Raw genomic sequence first — 14,572 nt, forward strand, 5'->3', positions numbered from 1 at the left:
TTGTCTCCTCCAAAATTCATGTTACAACTTAATTCCCAATGCAACAGTATTGAGAGATGTCTGGCTACGACAAGGGCTGCTGCGAGGCTAATGTCTCAAATCCTGCTCACAGCCCCAATTGTAGTGCTCTTAATCCTGTCGACATTGCCAGTTGTAAAGCTAGGCAACCACGCTAGTTGTCGCGGCTCTTTTACCTGCTGGTAATCCTGCACCGACTGGGCCAATGGTTGAGTTAGGGCTGGGTTTGGAGCTCCCAGACCCCTCAAGCACATTCAAAGTCTGGGTCACCAACCCTTCACATGCCAAGCTGGGTCACCAGACCCCTCGACGCCAGGCCGGGTCACCAGACCCCTTCATGCAGGTCTATAAGCTAGGTAACCAGCCACACGGTCCGTGGAAGCTGCAGGTCTAGGAAAACCATGGCCATGCAGGGCAGGCACCCGAGGCAGTTAAACACCAGCCAAAGCGACACCATGCAGGCACACTTACTCCACCCAGACACTGTGTTTACAGAACCACCCTGAACCGGCTCAGAGGTGAGGGGAGCCTGACCAAATTGTTCCATTTTCCCAACAGGAGGTGTGGCCTTCAAGAGGTACCCTTATTAAAGGGCTTATTAGGTGACCTCATTAAAGGGCTCGACAGAGGGAGTTTGACTCCTCTTGCCCTTCCATCTTCTGCCATAGGAGGACATAGCGTTCCTCCCCTCCAGAGGACATAGTGTTCAAGGTACCATCTTGGAAACAGAGACCAGAACTTCACAAGATAACAAACCTGCCAGCACATTGATCTTGGACTTCCTAGCCTCCAGAACTGTGAGAAATAAATTTCTGTTGTATATAAATTACCCAGTCTGTGGTATTTTGTTATCGTAGTACAAACAGACTAAGACAATCAACTGAGGTTGTTTTTTCCACCGTAAGTATAAATTTTCAAATCACTTATTAACTAATGTAATGAATGAAATAGCCTACAAAATATCCAGTTTCAAGAAAGTCCATGTATAAAAGGATCAATTTTGCCTTTAAAGAAAAGTATAAGAGTAGACCTTCATAAATTTTCCACCAGTAGGAAAAAACCTCTTTAGATATGAAACTGGATCAAATGTGATGGTATTATGCAGACAAAGGAAGACTAGGTACTTCATTTCCAAATTAACTTAACTGGGAGCTTTTGTGTGATTGTTTTCTCCCCCATTAGATTTGGCTCTGCTACCTCACCCTAGAACAGAAAAGCTTTCTGTTCTTGTTACCTCTATTTGTTATTTGAAAGACCAAAATATTAGACTATGTTACAGTGAGATGCTACAGAATAAGTGATAAAATGGTTGTGAAACATTTTTTTACAACAGTAAGAGGATTCATACTTGTCTGAAACATTATTCATTCAACTTTTATTTATTTCTTCCACAAATATTAACTAGATGATCATGTGCTAGGCATCCAGCTAAGAACTCAATGTTGCAATGTGTGTAAGTTTCTGTCCTTGGTAAGTCATGCCTATTTAATCATTTGTTTTGTTTTGTTTGGTGGCTGGTAGTATAGGGATCTGAACCTGTGACCTTGGTGTTGTAAGACTGAGCTCTGATCAACTGAACTAACAGGGCAGCCTCAATTTTTATTTAACAATATGAAGTAAGAGAGCAGTGGGACTCTACTCAATTTGACAGGTGGCTATATTTTTAAATAGTTATTGGGTTTACTATTTTAGGGTAAAATACCATATGTCTAAAAGTTGAATGCACAGAGTAGAAGATCATAGTAAAAAGTATTCCTTATGAGTGTCACTTTTACTAGTTGGAATCAAATATTGTACACTTAATTTGATTAAGAACATGTCAAAAGGGCAGGCAGTAATTTCCACCTGCAAAATCAGAGTATAGAGGAACACGTGTAAATCCTATGTTTATTAGATCCATAAATACAGTTCTTTCAGTGCTAAGTGGCTTTCATTTCTAAGAACCCAGCCCTCAGTCCTAGGGGTGCTTCCCAGCCCACTGCTGGAATTCCTGATCGTGGCAGTCTGCTGAAACATGAGTTCAGTTACCAAATATAGCTGAGTGGAGTAAAAGGACAGATGAGAGTCTGAGGCCACATTTGCCTCAAAGTGTCCACGGACCAAGCAGTCCTTAATGAATAGGCAAAGCCAACCTCGGCTCTCCAAGAGAAGAAGAAATGCTCCTCTGAAATCATCACCTTTCCAGAGTCCTCAAACTGACCAAGCATTGAAAAGGTCTGTAAGGTGTATCTTAATATACTAACTAAGTAGGACAACATTTTAAGGACTTTTTAAGTTAAAAATAAAATAGTAGTTTGCCTGAAGTTATAATACTATTCAGAAGATGGTTTGATTTTTCTTTTATTTGGAGAGGAAAAGTAATGGAAATTTTGTAGTCTTTCTTTCCAGAAATAGACAATACATAAAATTTGCCTGCCAGTTTTTTCTCCGCCTATGTGGTCAGAGAACTATGTTTTTTGTCATAATCTTAAAGCTAAATTGGTGCTGTCAATTCTAAAAGGATTAAATGTGTTTATGAGCCAACTTTTGTCATGATTGTATATGTGTTGTTTCACAAAAAATGAAAATGTAGTTATTTAGACCCTCACCCATATTTAAGCTAAATACTAATGGCTTAAATTGATGGACTTTAGAATAACATTCTAAGTTGTTAATTACAGTTCTAAAGATTTTTTAAGTAACCCATGGGACATAATTAAATCAATTGAGATAGTAATAGCAGGTATATTAAATTATATACATGCATGAAATTTACATATTTATTTTTAAACAGATAAAGCTTACTAAGGGAAACTACAGTGCAGTGTCTGGAGTCCAGTCAAATTTAAATATCAGAGTATAATTTTATATCACTTTGTTTTAAGTTACACATCTTGAATACAATATATGAGGTTGATACCGAACGATTTCAGGCTCATATTACTTTTTAGCATTTGCTAAAAATATTAATTGCCTCCTAGTATAAATAATATGACCATATATAAATCCCAGCTTTGGAAAATATAAAACTATTCAAAATGTATTCAATGATGTATATATAGAAATTAAATCCTAATTACATGGTACAGATACTTTTAAATTTTTTTCTCAAGGAAAGAACTTGAGTACTCACCTTAATTACATAGATTTTTAAAAGTTGGAGTCTTTTTGAAAAGTTATTGCTAACAGTAGACAAGACCTAAGACACTTATCTATCCAATAACTGCTCTGTAAATATATGATAACACATTCCTAGATTGCAAATTAGTCCTCTCACACTCTAATATTCGTTATGGATTAGGGTTTGTATCCCAAGGGCTCTGTGTCATTTCTCTCTCCCGACTTCCCTGTTCTATTGCTAAAACTGAACATTGAAACTGGCTCTATAGCATGATTTAGAACCGAATGAGGAGCTGGTTACACTGAACAATTACAATTACTTTGATTTCTTTACCTCATTAAAAAAAAATGGAGAGGGGAAACATTAATCAGGTTTAAAAATAAATCTGACAAGTTCTTTAAGAGATGCCAACTGACATCTGCAAGGCCAAGACAAGAGCCACCACTTCCTTAATAATACATGTGTGGATGCTATCAAAAGATATTGTGATTGCTGAGATCCAGTTAGAAATTCAGACCATCTAGAGTTAATGGCCGTGTCCTGGTTAAATTCCAGCAAAGAAAACAAAGATTGAACAAAGCAGCCCTGACTATAATTTGCAATTGTTAAATAGTCACATTAGAGAACATAGAAACAAATTTGGTAAATAAGTTCTGAATTTAAGCAAGAAAAATAAAGGCCTGAATTCGGGTAACAGTAGTGGAAATGGATGATATAGATGTAAAATATAGATATTTGCAACTGATTCAATACGGTAGGTAAAGATGATAATAGGAAGAAGACACCGGGGATAATTCCAGATATTCTCTCTATAAAATATTTTCTATGGCTGTTACAGTATTATATAAACTATTAGATTACATCCCTGAAATTGGAGTGGTATTTAAAACTGTAGGTAAATACAACATATTTTCCTGTAATGAGAATTTACTTAACAATTAGGAACAAAAAGAATCCACGTGGATTTATTAAGAAAGAGATTATAAAATTGTCATGTATCTTTTGCATCAAGAACAAGATTTTTAAAATTTGTCTTGCTTGACTTTTGCCCTACAGGGCCCTTGGTGGTGAAAAGAACACTACAAAAAAAAAAAAAAAAAAAAAAAAAAAAAGGAGGAAGGGAGGGAGAGAGGAAGGGAAGAAAGGAATAGATTTAGTCTAGGGGTTGCCTGTGATTACAAAACAAGAAAAAAAGTTTTAAAGCTTTTTCAATTTTGGTTTTCATAGTTTAGGTGTTTTTTAAAATTATTTTTTATGCTTTAAGAAGCTCACAGTTTTGTAAGAGACAGATACATAGAAATTTAACAATATGAATAAAGTAACAATAAATTTAACTAAAATGAATAAAGTAATAATACACTTATAACAATATAAGATTAATTTTTTTTCCTTGTAAGAGAATTTAGGAAGAATGAAGCAGGAAAAAAATATGTGTATGTGGAAGGGGGATAGCTTTTTTCCCCCGCTCTTTGTTCTCTCTTATTCTTTTCTCATAGTTAACCAGTCAGTATGCCCTGGCAATTCTTTCTACAAAGTGTCCTTTCAATCTTTCCCTTCTTTCCCTTCCCTTCCTTCACATCCCCACTGCCACTGTCCCAACCATGACCCTTCCCAAACTAACGCAGAAAGTTTTGAAATGGTGCTGTCCTCTAATTCTTCAATATTGTTCTCATCTTGTCATTTTTCCTTAAAAACATTCAGCATTCTTATTGGTTATTATATAAATTTGGAACTCCTTAGCCTGGCATCGAAAGCCCTTCACAATCTATCCAGTGTTTTCTATGAGACTTTTCTCTGTCTCCAGCTAAACTATCTGCTTTATATCACTGTACTCCCTGCTTCTGTATCTTTACACACATCTTCACCCTCCCTAGGATGCCTTTTGTGAGTACATTCATGTTAGGAATCTACACATTCCTCCACTTGACACCCATTAGGATGGCTACTACAAAAACAACAATTAAAAAAAAAAACGAATAAAAACAGAAAATAACAAGTGCTGGTGAAGTTATAGAGAAATTAGAATTCTTGTGCCCTACTGATGGGAATGTGAAATGGTGCAAGCCTCTCTGGAAAATGGTATGGTTATTTCTCAAAAATTAAAAATAAAATTAACATACAATCCAGCAATTCCACTCCTGGGTATATACCCAAAAGCACTGAATGCAGGTGCTTGAAGAGGTTTTTGTACACTCATGTTCATAGTAGTCATATTTGCAATAAAAACAAGGTGGAAGCAACCCAATTGTCCTTCAACAGATGAATAGATAAACAAAATGTGCCATATACATATAATGGAATACTATGCAGCCTTGAAGAGGAAAGAAACTCTGACACATGCTACAATATAGATGAACTTTGAGAACATTATGCTGAGTGAAACAAGCCAGTCACAAAAAGACAAATAATGTATGAGTTCATTTTTATAGGACACCTAGAGCAGTCAAACACATAGAGAGAGAAAGTAGAATGGTGGTTGCCAGGGCCTGGGGAAAGGGAAATGGGAAGTTATTGTTTAATTGGTATGGAGTTTCAGTTTTGCAAGAAAATAAGAGTTCTGTGGATGGATGGTGGTGATGGTTGCACAACAATACTTAATGCCACTAAACCATACACTTAAAAATGGTTAAGCTAGTAAATTGCTCGTTATGTGCATTTTTCCACAATTAAAAAAAATGTAAAAATACATTTTAGTGCTGAATCTTTGTACCAAGATTTAATTACTTTTTTAGTAAGTGTTTAAATTTTAAAAAATAGAAATAAAAATACAAAATTTAAAATTAAAAACCACACATAATTTTAACTCTTCTTTTCAAAGAATATGAAATAGCAACAAAACGTTTTCCTGAATGCTCCACCCCTCAGCCCCACCACTGTCCAAGCCCTATCACAGAGGCAATGAGTCTTGTTTGGTGCATGTTCTTCCAATTATTTTTCATATATTTATTTCTCTCTATGTATACATTTTTAAATGACTACTGAAATGTTACTACCCCTGTCTGGACTCTCTAAAGTGCCTGACCCATGTGGTGTGGGATATTGAGTGATACTTGGTAACTGCCAGATTTTTTCTAACATAAAACATTTTTTTCTTCCAAAATTGTAGTAGCCCTTCAACATCTCTACAATATAATCCACAAACAGATTGCAAATGTTCTCCCCATTACCTAAATTCTTAAAGTACTTACTTTTAATATTCCTAGTGGAAAAAGGAAACTTTGCAGTTAAATGCAGGATTGAATGTTTATATTCTTTAATTTGGGGCAATAGAAATAATAAAATAGAAATATAATGTCTACCCCATTGAATGGTCTGAGGGTTAAATGGACCACTGTGTGAAGGGACGAAACTTGGAAAGCCTAGCTTTTATTGTTTGTAATTCAGTTCTTCTTTCTGCTAGACTCTGCTGCTTCTCGTGCACATGCCTTGTCTTCCCCAAGTCCCTGCAATTCAAGTAAATCTTTTATATGTTATCAGCTAATAGTGCCTTGCTTCATGGGTATCATGACGGGGGTCTCCCACAAGTATTTTCTGATTGACAAAGTAGAAGATTCTCCTGCATATCATAGATACGGTTTTCAGATTATCTATCCCCCAAAGTCAGCAACTTTAAAAGCAATTGTTCATAATCTCTAAATTTGTTTATCTTTTATATCATTTGTGTATTCAAACATGTATGTAAATCATATACATTTATATGTATATTATATATTCATGAATTCAAAAATAAAAGTTTTCCAAAATACTAGAATAGTAACACCAAAATAACATAAGATGATAAAATTACTCATGTCAGAAGATGTGATATACATTCCAAATATGAAATTCCCAATGAAAACTTATCTAGACATTTTATATTATATTTTATAGTATAACAGAATTCAGATGATATTTAGGGAGAGGCTGTAAACCATAAAATGACAGCTAGAAATAATCTATAAATTAAGTGACATTAAATTTCTTAAGAAAGGATTAAATATGCACAGGGAATTGACAAAATAGGAATTCATGAAAATTTACATTTGAAAGCAATATTTGCTTGGGATAGCCAAGATACTGATGAGCTGCCTGTTGACAGTTTAAGGTGGATGGGTATCTGTAATGCCTCGCAGTATTTGCCAACTCTCTCAAACCCTTGCTTCATCAAAAGTTTGCTTAAGATTAAGTGTTTGGCATTATGCATAAATATCAAAATTTGCCTGGGAGTCTTCAGAGAGCCATGAGTTGGTGACACAAGCAGCTGCTTCATTGGTACAATCTGAGGGAATCTAAAGCATCATTAACATGAGCATGTCCTCCCCTTGTGAGTGTCACCACCCCACCTGCCAAGGGTGTGCCTTCCAAAACAGCCATAGTCTGCAGACACCGATATTAACATGCAAATGTGCATTTTATTTTACTTTATCTTATTTTATTTATACCCTAACAACTCTCAATGATAATTTGAGGTTGTGTGCAATATGAGCATAGCATGATTGCACAGAATCAATTAAGAAACAACATGAGATGAAACCAAGTATAAGAAATGCAGAACCTAATTTTTTTTCTGATTTACTGCTTTTTTCTTTTCTCCTATTAAAATGTTATCTCCTTAGGGCAGAGAATCCATTTTACTCATAGCCATGTCTCCAGCCTGTGAAAGAGGAGCCGAGTGCATAATAGGCATTCAATAAATAGATGCCCACCAAATAAGACAACAGAGAAAGAAAGGAGAAAATTTTTTGAGCTGAAAATATTTGCATTTCTGTTACTCAAAATTTAACCCTGAGCTTGCTAGTGTCCATGTCAAAAAGAGAGTCATCAAAATTTACAGAATTCTCATTATCTAATAGTAGGATTGCTGAAAACATAATACATTTTTCACAGTTCCAAATTTTTTCATGAAAAACTTTCATTAAGGGTAACAAAAAACATAAAAATCAGTATTTTAATAGGCAGGTTTTTTTAAATGCAGTGTCTGACCTATGACTGTTTTGTATAAGTAAAATGAGCATGTAATGTATATTTTAAGTGTATGCTTTTACAGTTATATGTTAATTGTATATATTAACATATGGCACTGATTATTCTGCCAAGTTCTTACCAGAAAACAGAATCCAGGCGATGAGTAACTATTGATAAAGCAAATGAAAAAGCAGGATCGGGAGCAGAATAATGTTTCACCAAAGAGAGCATGTCCCAGAGAAATACTGCCTCTGACTTGGGTGGCTGAGACCGAGGGGAGGGGACGGAACATTTCTGGCCTCATGTCTTTTTTTGTGTGGCTCCCTCTCCTGTCAAATCCTATCCAGGATTCAAACCTCATTTCAAATACCAGATATTTCTTAGTTTTTCCCATCATCTGCCATGATCCAGATACTGTGCTAGTATTAGCCATACAAAAATGCCAGTCACAGCTCCTGCTTTTATGGTATCACAATCTAATAAGGAAATCTAATAAGGAAAGTGTTTTCTAAACAAATATTTATCATTTAATAAGATGAATGAGATAATAAAATACTGTGCAAAGAGTTATACTCCGAAGAAGGAGCAAATTATATTGACTGGGGAATCCTAGAAAGCACCAAAAAGACGTGAAATTTAAGAAGGTTTTCAAGGATGAACTAAAGTTTGAAAAACAGAAAAAGAAGGGAAGAGCATTTTAAGTCAAAGGAACAGCATGTGCAAAGGCATAAAGACATGAAAGAACATGGAATGTTCAAGGAACAGGGAGTAAGCAGGGAGGCTTGAGCGCAGTGGTGTTAGAGTGACAATAGAGAATGAAGCTGGAGAGTTTACTTTAAGGCAGATTGTGCACAGGCACATTTAACCTGTATACCATGCTTTGGAACTTCTCTTATTGGCCAGGGAGCACCACTGGGGGAAAAAGAAAAAAAAAAAGCAAACCAACCAAGGAGAGACATGACCAGATTTGTAAATATGACCTCTCTGACCATCTTTGATGCCTGGCTGCAATTTGTTTAAACTATTTTAATAGCAATTATCATGTTCCTCCTTGTAGTTAAGACATTTTTTAGTCTTATCTAATCCCTTCTACTGGATTTTAAGATTGTTTAAGGAGAGAAGCTATGCCTGGCTCACCTTTGTCCTCCTTGAAGCTTCCCTTGCAGTAAGAAACAGTTCTTTAATTGATTTTATGTCTAATTTACCATTCCAGGAAAGGGAAGTGGAAGATAGGATGCATGACTATAAAATGGGCAAGGCCAAGGAAGAGCCACATCTCCCATGGGGAAAAACCTTGAATTATACAAATTCAAAGAAATTAGACAATAATTGTGGCTTATGAGAGTGTTAAGGGAGATAACAATTAAGTAAACTACTAATGATGGAGATGATGAACAAGACAAGGAAGAGAAAAAGAAAAAAGAGGAAATTCAGGCAATTCAAATTCCTTGGAAGAAAAGGGTAGAGGTAGGGGCAGGGATGATTTAAAGATGTAAGAGAAGGCTTTCTTCCTCAAAATTCCAAAATCTTTCAGTGCTACTTACTAAAGTAGAAAGAAACACTTTAATGGTTTTGGCATTTACCTCACTTCCTCTTTACTCATTAAAAACAGAATATGTAGGTCTTTTAGTCTATTTCACTTTCAGTGTCTATCACACAAGCATAGCATTGTCAAGAACACTGTTTGACATAAACATGAAATCTCAGGGAAATAATGGAGATGTTTGCAGTCACATTTCATTTCTGTTGATTACGACCTTTTAATTTTTGGGTGTTGACCGACACAAAAATCTCTGAAGCATAATTTTCCAGTGAGCTAGGGCCACCTGGAAACCTCCCTTATTCCTCCACATTGAACGAGCACTTTCTGTAGACCACATGCATGTTCCAGCAGCAATAACTGGGTTGCAAATTAAATCTGAACCAGATATGCCATAAAGCTATTATTTTCTTTTTTACTGTGCAAGCAGTTTTTAAGCTACACCTAATCCTGACAACTAGATTCCGTCAGATGGCGCCTCTTTAAGACCAAAATATAAGTTAATAAGCAGGTGAGATAATCTGCCTCTGGCAAACACTCCCTATTTAAAAATGAGAATTGAAAATATTTCCATCATTCAGAAACTTGTTTTAAGCTTCCTTATATAACGCTCTTTGTGAAGTTTTAACATTTATTGTGTTGTGTTTATTTTGCAGTAAGATATCATTGAATTAACAGTAGAACTCAGATTTCTGATCCACAGTGTTAGTCTGATATACTGCTTAGAGTTCTTGGTTGTAAACACTATAATGTGATAGTGGCAAAGTGCATCATGAAGATCATGAGCTCTGAAGTTACTGCCTGGGCTTGAATCTTGGCACTATTACTCATATTTTCTGCCTCAATTTCCTTCTTTCAAAATTGGAGCCTGTCGTGAAGATTTTAAATGAAATAATCTACATAACATCTCTTGGCACAATGCCTACCTCATGGTAAACAGTCCAGTGTTAGCCATTATCATTATCAGGATCATCATCACCATTATTAGTTTTTATGTGTGTTATATGGATTCATTGGATAGCTAAATTTCTATAGCAGGGATTGGCAAACTTGTTCTGTTAAAGTCCGAATAAATATTTTAGGCTCTGTGAGCCATACAATCTCTGTTAAACAAACTAGTCATCTCTGACATTGTTTTACAAAACGTTTAGTCACAGACAACCACATGACCACACTCTACCTGCAGTCAGGAGAGTGGATCTTAAGTGTTATCACCAAAAAAAGGAAAAAGAGAAACAAAGGAAAAGAAAATCTTAACTATCTGAGGTGATAAATATGTTGATTAGCATGATCATGATGATAATTTCACAATGTATAAATTTATCAAATCTCAAATTGTACACCTTAAACATATACAATTTTAATTATCAAATATACCTTAATAAAAACTAAAATTAAAAAATAAATAAAATAAACTTTATTTTTATAGAAAATACAGTCAGAAAAAAATGAAAAAAGTCAGGAAAAAAGGCAGTTAGGAAATCTCTACCTCTAAAATACTCAATTCAGTCATTTCGCTATCTTAATACATACTTATGGATCTCTTTCTTAGTCATTTTCACCATACCTTTCCTTTGATTTCAATGAGTCTCCAGTCCCTTAACCTTTCTGTGTTCAAACTCCTACTCATGAGTTCCAATACAGCATAGATTTCAGAGTCCATCTCTCCCTTGCCAACAATCTCAACAATCTTGCTCATTTTCCTTCCATCTTACCTGCATGTTTAAATCTGGATCATCTATTTCTACATCTTCACCTGGACTGCTGAGCTCTGGTAGAAAGAGTTGCACAATCACACAGATTAATGACTCTATAAATACATCACATCTAACTTCAACTGAGCCCTCACCTCTGCCCATAAATCCTTCTTAGGAAACTTTCTCCCTTTCTCTACTCCAGCTATTTCAAATTATCTCCTGTCCTCATAACTTCCAAATGCACAGAAGTCTCAAGGTAGGAGTTCTCCTTTCTTTCATTTACAAATTTATCAAAATATTCTGTGTGTGTGTGTGTGTGTGTGTTACACACACACACACACAACACACACACATCATTTGTTACTTCTCTCTGATAATGGAAGAACTGCCCATCTTCCTACCTAAAGCTGAACACCCCATTTGTGCTATCATAACCCATTTCTTCTCACATCCTTGGAGACCTGGCCTATAAATTATCCCCATTTTCTTACATGTATTTTCAGCTTCTCCCTCTCTACTGACTAATTGCATTACCACTGAAACATGTTCCTGTACCCCATCCTAAAAAAAACAAAACAAAATCATCTCAATAGATTCCATGCTTTTGTCCAACTACTACCTTCTGTCTGTCCTCCTTTCTACAAACTTCTTGAAACTTTCAACCGTACTTGCAATCTATATTTCCTTTTCTTCCATAGCAATCTGGATTCTATCTCCATTGCATACACCAAAACTGCTGTTGCCAATGGTGCTAAGTGTTCTTGGCCAATGGTGCTAAAAGATCGACAAGGCATTCCCTCCTTCATGAGACATCTTCTTTCCTGGATTCCGTGACACTCCACTCTCCTGATTTCCCTCTGACTGTCTGGAGAATTCTGTTCTTTACTCCCTCTTTCTTCCTCAATGACCTTATGCATGCCCATGGTTTAAAGAGCATAAGTCCCAATCCAGCTCTGCTCTTCCTTCTCCTAGGGCTCTAGACCAGCATCCCAAATTGCCTTCTGGACATGAACACCAGAGGTCCCAGAGGTCCTTCAAATGCAAAAGACTCAAATCAAAGTAAGCTTATTTTCAACTTTCTAAGGAAAGGAAGAAGCATGTTTATGTGCTCTTATTCAGCCCTCACCATGTGATTCCGTGTGTTGCCACAGCACTCTGCAGAAAGCTCTCACCAGGAATAAGGCCCTCACCAGATGAACCCCCTTGAGCTTGGACTTCCCAGCCTCCAAAACTCTAAGAAATAAATTTCATTTTCTTATAAAAAAAAAAATTTAAGCTTATTTTTTCCTCAAAACTTGTTCCTCCACTTTTGTCATGTGAGTTAATGGCACCAACAGCTTGCTGTTAAAGTAAATCTGTAATCTTGTCTCAACATTATCTCTGCATTCAATCAACCACCAAGTTCTGTCTTTCCTATCTTCTGTCTATTGGTTCAGCACACTGTTTTGCATCTCAATGTCACTTGTTCAAACCTCTATCATCTTTTTTATCTACTATCAATTGTGTTCCTTAATGGCAAGCAACAGAAGTATTCTTTGGCCAATCCAAGTACAAAGAATAACTAATAGGAGTTGTAGAACTCACAGAATGAGACCTGAAATCTATGCTGGAGGTGAGGCCACAGCCAAAAGTGCTCATGTGTGGCTACCCCTGCTGCCAAAGCTGAACAGACCATACCATGGCTTCCATTGACAGCCTTCGATCCCTTCTGCACAGCCACCACTATTGCCCCTGGACACTCCATGTCACTACCTCTGCTGCTGCTATCAGTCCAGCTGCCAGAATGGTTTCTCCCTGGACCCTCTAATTCCTTCAATCATTAGCTCTCACTTCAAAGTCCAAGATGGATGCATCTAATTGCTAAGTCTAGGTCATGTGCCTAGACTTGAGCCCAGGTTCCAAGGGGCTAGGAAAGAAAATATTTGGAGATTTCACTTCCCATTACAAGTGAGCTCAGTTTCTCACTGAGGCTCATAATTTTGGGAATTATCCAAAACTAAGAAAGGGATTCAGATGATGGCAACCAAAAATAAAACAATAACAAATGTACACAACCTGTGGATTACTGTAAAAGCCTCCTTGTGGACTGCCCTGCCTTCAGTCTTGTCTTCCTCTTCCCCTGACTCTGTTCTCAAGCCAGGCTGCAATGAGTTATCTTTTGAAAATGCAACTCTGGTGATGTTTCTAACAGACATAACACTTTTCTTTGCCTCCCAAATACCCATAAGATAAAATTCAAGCTCTCCACAGGGAGGGCTCCAGGCCCTGTCTGAACTGACTCTTGCTTTCTATCCTTATTTCTCATCTCCAGACAGATTTCTGTTCAGCCGAGTTACTCGAGTCTGCCGTGCTCTCTCTAGGACCAAGTCTTTGTATATGTTTCTGCCAGTATCCTCTTTACCTGCCAGATTCTTCCTCATCTTTCATGTATCATTCTTTTGGCTTTAACTCTTCCATAAAAGTTTTCCTGATCCTAACCCTTATGATTCTTCTAGGTGCTATCATAGCACTTTATTTTTCTTTCTTCATACTCTTAACACACTAAATCATATGTGCTTATTACTTATCATTCTCTTATAGACTATTAGGTTCCAAGAAAGGAAAAAAAACCTTGTCTTTTTCAAAGTTTTATCCCCTTTCCCAAGCACACTACTTGGTATGTAGTAGATAAATACATTTGGAATGGGTAATTCTTTTCTGTATAGTACATCTATCCCAGCTTAAGTTTCAAAAGTTATTCATTTCAAGAACCAAAGATGTTTTTCAATTATCTACTTGGATATTCAGTTTAGCCTATTCCAGGTAGGCTAACACAAAATGTCTCCCAATCTCTGTCATCACTGAGTTCAATACAAAAACTGAATTTCTCTCAGGCCAAAAAAACAGTAGCTTCTCTTCCACAGAAAAATAATTTTTTGCATGAAGTGAAAATATGGTCTGTTAGCCTTCAGTACACAAACATTCTTTCAGCCAAGAATTTTTCCCGTCCCATCTTCATGTGTCTTCTGGTTTTATGCTGCCTAGTGACTCATGATCTCACACATTGTAAGAGCTGATCCTGGCACTGGCTTCCCCTAAAGTTATCTATATTTGCTGACTGAGGGGCTAGTGTTTGCTGACTGAGGGGCCAATCATACTTAGGAGCTCTGTTCTAAGAGAAACCAACCTGCCTTGTTAGGAAAAACTATAAACGGCTTTGAAATAGACAAAGTAGTAAGGAGTGTTCTTTTGAGGGAATGCTGGATGGGCTCTGGTGGACCTTCAGGGTCATCT

General features: G+C 36.5%; 1 protein-coding gene across 3 annotated transcripts in view; it reads left to right on the top strand.

The window, feature by feature from the left end:
• The first annotated feature begins 2,073 nt into the window (after positions 1 to 2,073).
• The window catches only part of PALLD (palladin, cytoskeletal associated protein), a 403,294-nt gene continuing 390,795 nt past the window's right edge, over positions 2,074 to 14,572 (top strand). For 2 of the 3 annotated variants that reach the window (XM_063077067.1, XM_063077068.1), the window contains exon 1: positions 2,074 to 2,232. The gene's annotated coding sequence lies outside the window, so the exon portion shown is untranslated. The remainder of the gene's footprint in view (positions 2,233 to 14,572) is intronic. The other variant, XM_063077069.1, reaches the window with a different exon arrangement.

The sequence above is a fragment of the Cynocephalus volans genome, chromosome 13, assembly GCF_027409185.1.
Source record: "Cynocephalus volans isolate mCynVol1 chromosome 13, mCynVol1.pri, whole genome shotgun sequence".
Lineage (NCBI taxonomy): Eukaryota > Metazoa > Chordata > Mammalia > Dermoptera > Cynocephalidae > Cynocephalus > Cynocephalus volans.